The following is an 11,557-nucleotide window of genomic DNA, read 5'->3' as shown; positions in this document are numbered from 1 at the left end:
ATCTTTCTCCCATCCAGATTGTTCCTTGTTCATCCTCAACAAAACCTCGGGCTTTTCCAACTCTCATGTTCTTTTTGAGCTCTGCTATTTCAGGATCACTTGCCTGAGCTATGCGAACCTGCTCCACCAGTGTGGGCTGTGCCTCTAGGGCAGCCACGAATCCGTGCTCAACTATACCAAGGTTCAAATGTTCCAAATCACGTTGAACCTCACAACATAGTTGCTCTACCCATGCAACATTGCAGTAGCTCTTCCTGCTCAAGGCATCCGCAACCACATTAGCCTTGCCGGGATGATAATGTATTCCCATATCATAATCCTTGATCAGCTCCAACCATCTTCGCTGTCTGAGATTCAAATCAGGTTGAGTAAAGATGTACTTTAGACTTTTGTGATCTGTATATACCTCACAACGGTTACCGATGAGATAGTGCCGCCAAATCTTTAAAGCATGAACAACTGCGGCTAATTCCAGATCATGCGTCGGGTAGTTGCCTTCATGAGGACGCAACTGCCGTGAAGCATAAGAAACCACTTTGCCATCCTGCATCAACACACATCCTAGCCCCTGGCGAGATGCATCACAATAGACCTGAAAATCTTTCGTCTGATCAGGCAGGATTAAGACTGGTGCAGACACCAACCGTCGTTTGAGTTCTTCAAAACTCCTATTGCATTCAGCAGACCAGATGAACTTTTCTTCCTTCTTCAATAGCTGTGTCATCGGCTTAGCAATTTTAGAGAAGTTCTCAATGAACCGGCGGTAATAGCCCGCAAGCCCTAAGAAACTCCGAACCTGAGTGACTGTCCTTGGTGGGGTCCACTTGGTAACCGACTCCACATTTGCTGGATCCACCGCTACTCCTTGAGCATTCACGATGTGACCGAGAAACTGAACTTCCTTAAGCCAGAAGTCACACTTGCTGAACTTGGCATATAGCTGATGCTCCTTTAACTTTTCAAGTACCAGTCGAAGATGCTGCTCATGTTCTTCCTCGGACTTGGAGTAGATAAGTATGTCATCAATGAAAACCACGACAAACTTGTCTAGAAATTCCATAAACACCTTGTTCATCAAATTCATGAAGAAGGCAGGTGCATTAGTGAGTCCGAAAGACATAACTGTGCATTCGAACAACCCGTACCGAGTGATGAATGCTGTCTTTGGAATATCCTCTTCGCGGATCCTCAACTGGTGATAACCTGATCGCAGGTCTATCTTAGAGAACACAGTAGCTCCTTTCAACTGATCAAACAGATCATCAATCCTTGGCAAAGGATACTTGTTCTTGATGGTGACCTCATTGAGTGCGCGGTAGTCAACGCACATCCTCTTGGTTTTGTCTTTCTTCTCCACAAAGATAATCGGAGCACCCCAAGGCGACGTGCTCGGACGGATGTATCCCTTCTGTAACTGTTCATCGACTTGCTTCTTGACTTCCGCCAACTCGCTGGCTCCCATTCTGTAAGGCCTCTTGTGGATCGATGCAGTTCCAGGTACCAAGTCTATCCGGAACTCGATATCCCTTTTTGGTGGCATTGTTGTCAGATCGTCCGGAAAAACCTCTGGATACTCTCTGACTATGGGAATATCCTCCAGCTTCTTAGTGGTTTTCTCCACTGCTACCTCTTGTCCTTCACCAGCAGCCTGGTTTAAACTAATCCCTGGCTTCTGCGGCACTGGAGACTGGAAGATTACCACCTCTCCTTTTGCATTGGTCAACTTGATGGTGCGGCTGGCGCAATCAATCACTCCTCTGTGCCTTGTCAACCAATCCATTCCAAGTATGACATCTAGGTCCTTGGATTCGAGAAGAATGAGGTTGGCTGGAAAAATCAACCCTTGAATTTCAACTGTCACAGATGGGCAGTAGTGAGTTGTGGTCATGCCACCTCCAGGAGTATGCACTCGCATTGGTATCTTAAGCTTCACTAAAGATAACCCATGTGCACCAGCAAAACGCTTGGAAATGAAGGAATGGGTTGCACCAGAATCAAACAATATTACTGCCGGTGTCGAGTTGACGGGGAATGTGCCCAATATAACCTCTGGTGCTGACTGCGCCTCCTCTGCAGATGCATGATTGACACGGGCCTGAACGAACTTGGGTCCAGCACGTCTTGGCTTCGGGCACTTTCCAACCGTGTGTCCGGGTTTGTTACAATTGAAGCAGAGTTCGGGTTTTTCTCCCAACCTCTTGGGCTGTTCTGGCAGAGCTGGCTGAACTGATTGAGCTGGAATCTTTAGTGAACTCGGGGTAGGGTTGAGACTGTGCTGCTCACTGTTGTTGTGACTATCACTATGGTGGGTCTTATTGAAGCTACCCGGGTGGTAGGGACGGTGCTGTCGGATAATCATGGTGGAAGGTCCACCGTGACGTCCCATCGTGTAACGAGGCTTCTGACACTTCCCCTGGGGAGTCCTGAACTGGGCTGCCTTCCTCTTACGGTTCATTTTGTTACACTGCTCCTCTTGACGAATAGCCTTGTCCACAAGCTTCTCAAAGTCCTCATAGTCTCTAGAGATCAACTGGTTGGTCAATTCATCATCAAGACCAGACATAAACTTCTCCTGCTTCTCGGCATCGGTACGCACGTCCTCAGGGGCGTAGCGCGCGAGGCGGTTGAACTCATGCAAATACTCTATAACTGTTTTGGTTCCTTGTTGTAGGGAACGGAACTCTCTCTTCTTTTGTCCCACAATTCCCTCGGGAACCTGTGCTTTATTGAAACTATGACGAAACTCTGTCCAAGTAACCTCTGCCCCAGTTGGACGGGTCACCATGTAGTTGTCCCACCAAATAGAAGCGGGACCTTGTAGCTGGTGTGTAGCAAAAGCAACCTTCTCCTGCTCGTTGCATTGCAAAAGATTCAGCTTCTTCTCAATGGCATGAAGCCAGTCGTGGGCCTCGATTGGGTTGGTGGTGCTTGAGAAGGTGGGCGGCTTGACACGAAGAAATTCTAACAGTTTGGACTGAGGAGGCGGAGGACCAAATTGCGGGTTCTGCTGCTGCTGCTGTGCTTGCTGTTGCACCTGCTGCAACACCTGATGGTACTGTCGCTGCATCTGTTGCATCATCATTGTCATCATCTGAGTCTGATTGTCCAACACCTGAGCAATTGTTGGGTTCTCAGGTGGTGGGGACGGACTGTTGTCAGATGCACCGTTGGCACGTGCTCCATTGATCGGCTCTTCGCTGCCACTGGCGTTGTTCGAGTCGCGTGAACCATTCCTTGTCTCCATCTGAGGGGATAGGTAGAAATATGAGAAAAGGAAGAAAACAGGGGCTCAGAAACTAATCTTGCTTATGAATTTAAGTGCAATTATCTTAATCTTGATTAAAACACTGAAAAAGAGGCACGAAACTCCTAATTGAGGCAGTCATACCACTGACACATGATATCGACCGCCGACTAACCCACAAGCAACAAACCTAAACACGAAAACTAGCAAGCAAACAGACTAAGAAGGTGATAAAGCTAAGGGCGGCGACTCTGAAGCTCGAGGCGGCGCTTGCAAACGAGGGATAGGACTGACATCTAAAGTAGACAAGGGATAGGAACCAACTCATGCTCAAATCCAAATTAAACAAAGCAAAAGAAGACTCAAATAAATAACCGAGCATGATGATTTTTATGCATAGAACATTTTTCATGAACTCAAATAAAGACACTAATGCAACTAAACAATAAATTAATGCATAGACTAGTTGCATGGAAAATGATGCGCATAACATTGCCCCCATCGAATATAGACACGACCTAATGCATAACCCCCAATAAATTCCCGACTGACTGTCGAATAAACTCCAACTAAAATTTTTCTAAAGCCCTAGACTGAGCTCATTTTTTAAAAAAAAATCCGATCCGAAAGAACGACCAAGATTTTTCCCGCAAACCAAAGGGGCAAAACTCCAAATTTTTCCCGAAACAATTCCAGGTGCAAAAAGGCATATGCAGATGAAAAAGGGGTTCAGAGGGCTCTTAGGGTTTCCAGTTGGCTTGTCCTACGGTCAAGGTCGGCTCTGATACCAACTTGTCACGCCCAGAAATTCTCAAACCAGAATTTCTAAGCTGAATGTGCATTAAATCCCTGTCCAGGACCAGCCAGGGTACACAAACGACAATTGTTGACATACAGATCCACGTCTTACAAAAATAGAAAAGATTACAAATGCAGCGGAAAAGAATAAAAGCGAGCTAAACCGGGAAGCTTGACTTCAGCAGCGGGCGACTCCACTCCACAGGCAATCCTTGACGGCAGCGACGAAACCAACTTTGACAAAACAGCTCCAACTAGGAAGATCTCCAGCTCTGGTGTGGGGGAAAAAGAGAGCAAGACTGAGTACTACCCACTGTACTCAGCAAGTCATACCGGAAGAGGAGGTATGATGCAGGATATAACCAAAGGAAGCTAGGGGTTCTTTTGCATAAAGCAGGCATTTCAAAGCAGTAGTTGAAAGCAGTAAAACAGCTGTAGTAATTAATCAATATTAACCAAACACTGTCCAACGCTACACCACGTTGCAACAGGCCCAACCAACCACCTGAACTACACCAGTTCATTAAGCTAAACTAGGGATGAGACTAATCACGGTGAATCTGGTTGATCGCCCATAACCGCGGGCACGGCTATTCGAATAGTTTTACTCTGGCCAGAGGTGTACAACTGTACCCACAAGACACGATTCCACACATGTCGCCATGCCCCGAAGTATCACCATGATACTGCAAAGGGGGAAATCGTGACAAGACCCTCCACATAACCCTCCCCTAACCATCCACACCACGCTAAGGTTTCACCCCCACCCCTCAAAAGGCAGTGGGCGGTCCCCTCTTGCGCCGCGGTGAATCCGGCAGCTGGACAACCGGACACCCCGGCCGACCCAACTCCATCACGCCCACCCTCGCCACCGGTGCCTAGGAAAGGGTCGAGCTATACTTCAGATCAAGCAGTTACCCACTCCCGCTTGTGGTAAGCACGGTAAGTCTCCCAGGGTTTCCCGTGAACCGGTCCTTAACCGCCATGGGTGCGACCAGCAAAACCATGCACCCACAGCCCACCATTCAGTGTATTTTAATTAACTCACACCATTGCGGTGGCACCAATCTAAAGCTATGCCAAAAGACAGAGTCTATGTAATAATGTGATCCCCATTTGTGTACTAGTTGAACTAAGCATGGCTAAGCATTTCTTAAACCAACATCTAATCATTTTGATACCCAGGTTATCAATGGCATATGGTAAACAATAAATGGCTGAGTAATAGGACCCATCCCACATGATATTGTAAAAGAATGCAACATTTAATAGAAATGCGGGATATTTGTAAATTGGGTACAATATGATCAAACGTATTGCATGACTTGCCTTGCTCTCGCACTGATGAGATCACAGCAACGTCTTCGAGAAACTGCGGATCGACGAAACGGCCAAAACCTACGCGACAAACAAAGCACACAAGCAAAACATGCTATAAGACTACAGAAACAGGAAACAAAACCATTTTTAATGGATTCTTTGCATTTTTCTTGATTTACTGAGACTTGAATGGACTTAAACGGAGCTCGGATGAATTACTTATGAATTTTAGAAGATAAACTGTGTTTTTACTAATAAAGAAAAGTCCTTAATCAATTTATTGCGCAATAAAGCCCAGGGCTGACGTCAGCGAGGGGAGGGGGTGTCGCCGACAGGCGGGCCCCACTGGTCAGCGGCACTAAGGGGGGGAGAGGGGGCGGCTGGCAAGCGGGCCCCACTGGCAGCGGCACAAGGGGAAAGGAGAGGGAGGCGCCGGCATGTGGGCCCCACGGGCAGTGGCTCAAGGGGGAGGGAGTGGGCGGCGACATGCTCGGCACGGCTCAAGCCGGCCGGCCATGGCGAGGCGACGACGGCGCACGACCGCCGGCGGTGACCGGCGGCGCGGGGAGACGGCGGCGGCCGGCGCGAAGGCGGCGGCGGCAGCCGAAGACGACGGCGCACGCGCGGAGGGCGGCGGCGCTCACGGGGGAGAGGAAAGGAAGGAGGAAAGGGGATTCCTCACCGAGGCGATGGCGGCGACCGGCGTGGGAAGAGACGAGCGGCGATGACCGGCGACGCGGAGGCACGGACGGGCGGCGGCGACACCCTAGGAGAAGATGGAGAGGCGTTAGGAGAGGAGACGACGACCACGGCGGCTTGAATTGCCGGCCGGAGATGGAGGGGAGGGAAAAACTCACCGGCTCGCGAGGGGAGAGGTGCTCCGGTGGGATTCCGGCGACGCGAGGCGGCGGCCGGGAAAGCTCTTGCGGCGGCGAAGCTAACAGCGGCGGCGGTTTGGCGCGGCGGCGACTCTAGCGGCGGCGGCTCGCGGCCAAAGGCGGCGGCAAGCGGCGGCGCTAGCAACAAGCGGCGCGAGCGCGATAGGAGGCACGGGAGAGCGCGGCGAGTGCGAAAAACGAGAGAGGAAGACGCGGGGAGCGATTTATAGGTGCGGGAGGGGGCGGACGTGGCCGGGGAGGTGGCCGATTTGGCCGGCGACGTGGGGAGTGGAGGGAGAGTGAGAGAGGTGGATTCGAAATCGAATCCCGCCCTCTCGAGTGCGCGCGCGGGCCGGGAGATGCGGGGGAAGAGGCGGCGACGTGGGGGGGACGCGGGAGCGGCGCGGCGTGGGCGCGGGAAGAGCGGAGGAGGCGGCGGCGTGGCGGATTCGGCGGCGGTTGCCGTCGGAGGCGGGTGGCTGGAGGAAGGGGACGACCTGACAGGTGGGCCCCACCTGTCAGCGTCCCGGAGAGAGGGGGAAGGAGAACGGGCCGGCCCACAAGGGGAGGCCGAGCGCGGGCGACGGGTGGACTGGGCCGACGGCCCAAGAAGAGGAAAAAAAAAGGAGGAAAAAGGAAAAAGAAAAAGAAGAAAGGATTTTCCTGGGATTAAAATTGCACTTTGGTGATTTTTAATTGGTAAAAATTATTTCCAAGGCTCTGAAAATTCCACTAAAAATCCTGTTAATATATTGTGACATGTGGAACCCAAAAAAAAATTCCACATGCCGATTCCGATTATTATTTGCATTTATTAACTAGGGAATTAGCTCTTGGTTAATTAAGATAATTTCTTCGGGCAATTTATTTAACCAATTTTTAAAGCAAGCAAAGGGGGGAAAACTTCAGGGCGTGACAGGACACTTCCTAGCCAGATGACCAGGTTGCCCACACACAAAGCAAGTCCTCTCATCCTGGTTAGGATTGTTGTTGTTCTTCTTCTGCTTCTTGAAGTTGGTGGTCTGTTGAGCTTTGTATTTCCCCTTGCTCTTGTTCTGGGCCTTGTGCACAACATTGGCACTAGACTGCCCACCATCGCCCTTAGACGCGGCGTATTTTTCCCGAGTTTTCTCCTCAACATCAAGAGACGCTATCAACCCCTCAACGGAGTATTCCTGTCTCTTGTGTTTGAGTGCAGTACCGAAACTTCTCCATGATGGAGGTAGTTTCGCAATAATGCACCCGTCCACAAATTTGTCGGGTAAGACACACTTAAGGAGTTCGAGTTTCTTAGCCATGGTTTGTATCTCATGAGCCTGTTCGACTACAGAATGGTTGTCAGCCATCTTGTAGTCATGAAACTGCTCCATGATATACAGATCATTGCTAGCATCAGTAGCACCGAATTTAGTATGCAGTGCATCCCACAACTCCTTAGCGTCGGTCATATGCATATACACCTCGACCAGACGATCGCCAAGAACACCAAGAATGCATCCCACAAAGAGAGTAGTGGCTTCCTCGAATTGCTTCTGCTGATCAGCAGTAAGAATTCCTTCAGGTTTGCCAGTACTCACCCAGAAGCATTTCATAGCCGTCAGCCATAGAGTGACCCTGATCTGCCTTCTCTTAAAGTGCACACCGGTGAATTTATCCGGCCTCAGTGCATCGGCAAAACCAGCCATAGTAAAATCACGGCGCCTATAATAAGGTTTTTGGATTGTTGAAATTATAAGCACATAATGATTTAATTTATTCCATAAATAAATCATGATATTGCAGATGTAAACTAGATTGAACGCATCATTAGATCTACACATGTAAACTAAGCAGTAAAACATGAACAGATCAAATATGCGCAACATGTCGAACACGTACCGAGGTGGCGGAAAGACCGGTTGCTCGGCAGGAACTACTCGCGGTTACGAGCGTCGACGAAGGCGTGAAGCACGCGAGCGGAGAGGAAGGCGAGCCGTCGCGGACGAATAGGGAGCAGTCGCGCAAAGCGCTTCCCAAAAACCTTATTGCCGCCTTCTCCCGGTGCAGGACGTCAAAGGCAGAGGTTCTGGAGACCTGCTCTCCCGATCACCGGTGCACGCCGGCGAGCGGGATGGAGTAGTCTACGAGCGACGGCGCGGTACATAGTAGGAGGTAAACCCTAGATTGATTTCGCGTGTGTTGCATGAAGGCGGCGGCTCGGTTTATATAGAGATAGGTCGCCTGATCACGGCGCCCGCGTAAACCGAACCGGACAAGTCGCGCGTAACCTATCCGGACTCCACGCCGTTTTTCACGCACCGGATTTTTCGGAATGTTTCCAAAACAAAACAAATCCGATTTTCCCGTAGCAAAACAAAACTGTAAAAGGAGGCTGCATCTGCGCAAGGGTGAGGAGTCAATTTTGCGGACCACCGGCGAGCGGGATGGAGTAGTCTACGAGCGACTGCGCAGTACAGAGTAGGAGGCAAACCCTAGATTGATTTCGCGTGTGTTGCATGAAGGCGGCGGCTCGGTTTATATAGAGATAGGTCGCCTGATCAGGGCGCCCGCGTAAACCGAACCGGATAAGTCGCGCGTAACCTATCCGGACTCCACGCCGTTTTTCACGCACCAGATTTTTCAGAATGTTTCCAAAACAAAACAAATCCGAATTTCCCGCGGCAAAATAAAACTGCAAAAGGAGGCTGCATCTGCGCAAGGGTGAGGAGCCAATTTTGTGGACCATTCGATGCGTACATCGTGCACGCGCACCGCCTGCCCTGCCAGGCGAGCGAGCGCTCGCGTGTGTTTCCCCTCTTCTCTCCACCACACAGGCTTCAAGTGGCTAGGAGGGCATCCTCCCTTTTAAGGAGGTCCCCCTCTCCTAGAATAAGCAAGGTGGTACTAAACTCCACATGCATGCCATCCCATGAGGTGGGCTTTTGTGATTTTCCAAAGAATTAATCTTCGAATGGGCCTTAGCCCATCTATTAATTCCAACAAGCAATACACAGAAAATTGCAACTTGGTACTCCATATCAAAGAATATAGGCATGTGTTTGATTCAATGGTTGGAATGGGTTGGATTGGATTGAATTGAACACCTTTCATAGGTGAGATGAGATGGTCCTTAATAGAAAATACTACATCCGTCCTAAAATAAGTGCAGCAGTGGATATTTGTGCCCAACATTTGACTGTCCGTGTTATTTGAAAAATTTGTGAAAAATTTGAAAATATTTAGTCACACATAAAGTACTATTCATGTTTTATCTTCTAATAGCAATAGAAATACTAATCAAATAAGATGAACGGTCAAACGTTGAACGTGAATAGTGCAAAAATGCACTTATTTTAGGACGGAGGGAGTATTTCCCTTAGATTTGAGTTACCTTATCCCTTAAAAACTGGCAAACCAGTCCAACCTATTTTTTTCTCTCACTGATACGTGGGTCATCATTTTTTCTTAAAAAAACAAAGAATTGAAGGATTGGTTTCAGGATAGAAACAAAGAACCAACTCCAAGTTGAAAGTGTAGAGAAAGAGCAAAGCAAAGAGGCTGGCAGAGAGCCATATCTCATGCTCCTCCAAGAGCCTGGCGATAGAGGCCAGCTGGTCTAGGGAGCATGGCCTTGGTTATTGTGCCCCTGCCTCCTCCATTAGCAGCGCTTCGCGAAGGCGCGCACATGGCTACGAGAAGGTGAGCCTGGGGTCCTTGATGTCCAGCTCCAATGGGGCGGTGCCTGCCTCATTGTCATTGAGGGGTAGGAGACGAAGGTAGCAACTCGTGTAGAGGTTGATGGCGGCAGCAACGGTGGCTAAGCTGTGGAAGGTGGCATGCTCGCCGACGAGGTTGATCTTACCTAGGCCGTGGCACAAACCATCATTGGTGATATGACAAATCCTTTCTGCTAGTGTCGAATCAAATTGATCGATGTTGATGTATGCGATAAGCTTATTAAATTGGGACTCAATATTACCGAAGTTTGGTACTCCAAGCAACAACAACCCAAAGGCAACCGCTTTTAATCCCTTTGGATACACTCCTTCTGACTCACTTTGAACTCTCGGGTTTTAGGGCCTAAACTATGCAAACTACACGGATGTGTATCCCTATATATGCTATTCGGCACGTATAGGCCACACCACCCATAGTGAAGGGCACACTTTGGTGTTTTTTGCGCTTCAGCTTTTGATTATTTGTGTATCAGTACATAAAAATGGTTTTTGTTTTGAGACATGGGAGCAACAAATAAAACATTAACATAGGTTAAAAGGGGCCACATACTTGTTTTGTTGCCATGCAAAACGAATGCAATGTGCAACAATTATGCTCAACACTCACGTACTCATAAAGTTGTATGACATATACTTCTTGCTGGCTTGGTGGCCTACAGTATATGAAGAAAGGCATGCTAAATAAAAGAAAACAAGTTAATACAACATAGGCTTACGACACAATTAATTTGGTCGATTCATAAATAAGGAAGATTCGCAAGAAATTAATTGATCAATAGCAAAGATTTTATTATTGATTGCACCTGAGGTAGTTGCTAGATTTGTTTATTCATCACCAGCAAGAATCATGTTGCCATATCAATATTTTACTTGTTGATTCTTCTTTCCCCTGTATATTCAAGTAAACGGAAAACACTAGATAATACTCGTATTAGATAAACAATTCTATCCATGATCTGAAAAAAATCAAAATATGCCATAGTCTACATTTCATTGTAGAAAAAAAAGGATACAAAGGATTTTTTTTATTTTCTGAACCTTTTTAATATTTAATTTTAGAAATAAACCTATCGAAATTTTATTTTCAAGATCTTTTGGCCACGCTAACCAAACTGGCGTGGCAAAATAATACTGTCACGCCTGCCATGATAGCGTTATTTGGTCACATGGCAAAACTGTCACGTCCGCTATAGGTGGCGTGCCAGTGTTGTTTTGTCACGCCAGACAGGTTGTCATGACCAAAAGGTTCAGATTTTAGAAATAAGTTTTGAAAAGGCTTAGTTTTAAAATTAAAAATTAAAAAGGTTCAAAAAAATACACTAATTCCCAAAGAAGAACCGGGTCTGTAATATGATGTTCTTAACTTGATTTTGGTCTTGAAGACACTGGAAGAACATACAAACAGAAGAGTATAAATTAGATAGTACATGTTGGAATTAATGGACGGGCCTTAGCCCACTCGAAGATTAATTCTTTGGAACATCACAAAAGTCCACCTCATGGGATGACATGCATGGGGAGTTTAGTATCACCTTGCTTATTTAGGAGAGGGGGACCTCCTTAAAAGGGAGGATGCCCTCCTAGCCACTTGAAGCATATGA

The sequence above is a fragment of the Oryza sativa genome, chromosome 10, assembly GCF_034140825.1.
Source record: "Oryza sativa Japonica Group chromosome 10, ASM3414082v1".
In the NCBI taxonomy this organism is placed as follows: domain Eukaryota; kingdom Viridiplantae; phylum Streptophyta; class Magnoliopsida; order Poales; family Poaceae; genus Oryza; species Oryza sativa.
Note: the sequence above shows the minus strand (reverse complement) of the source record.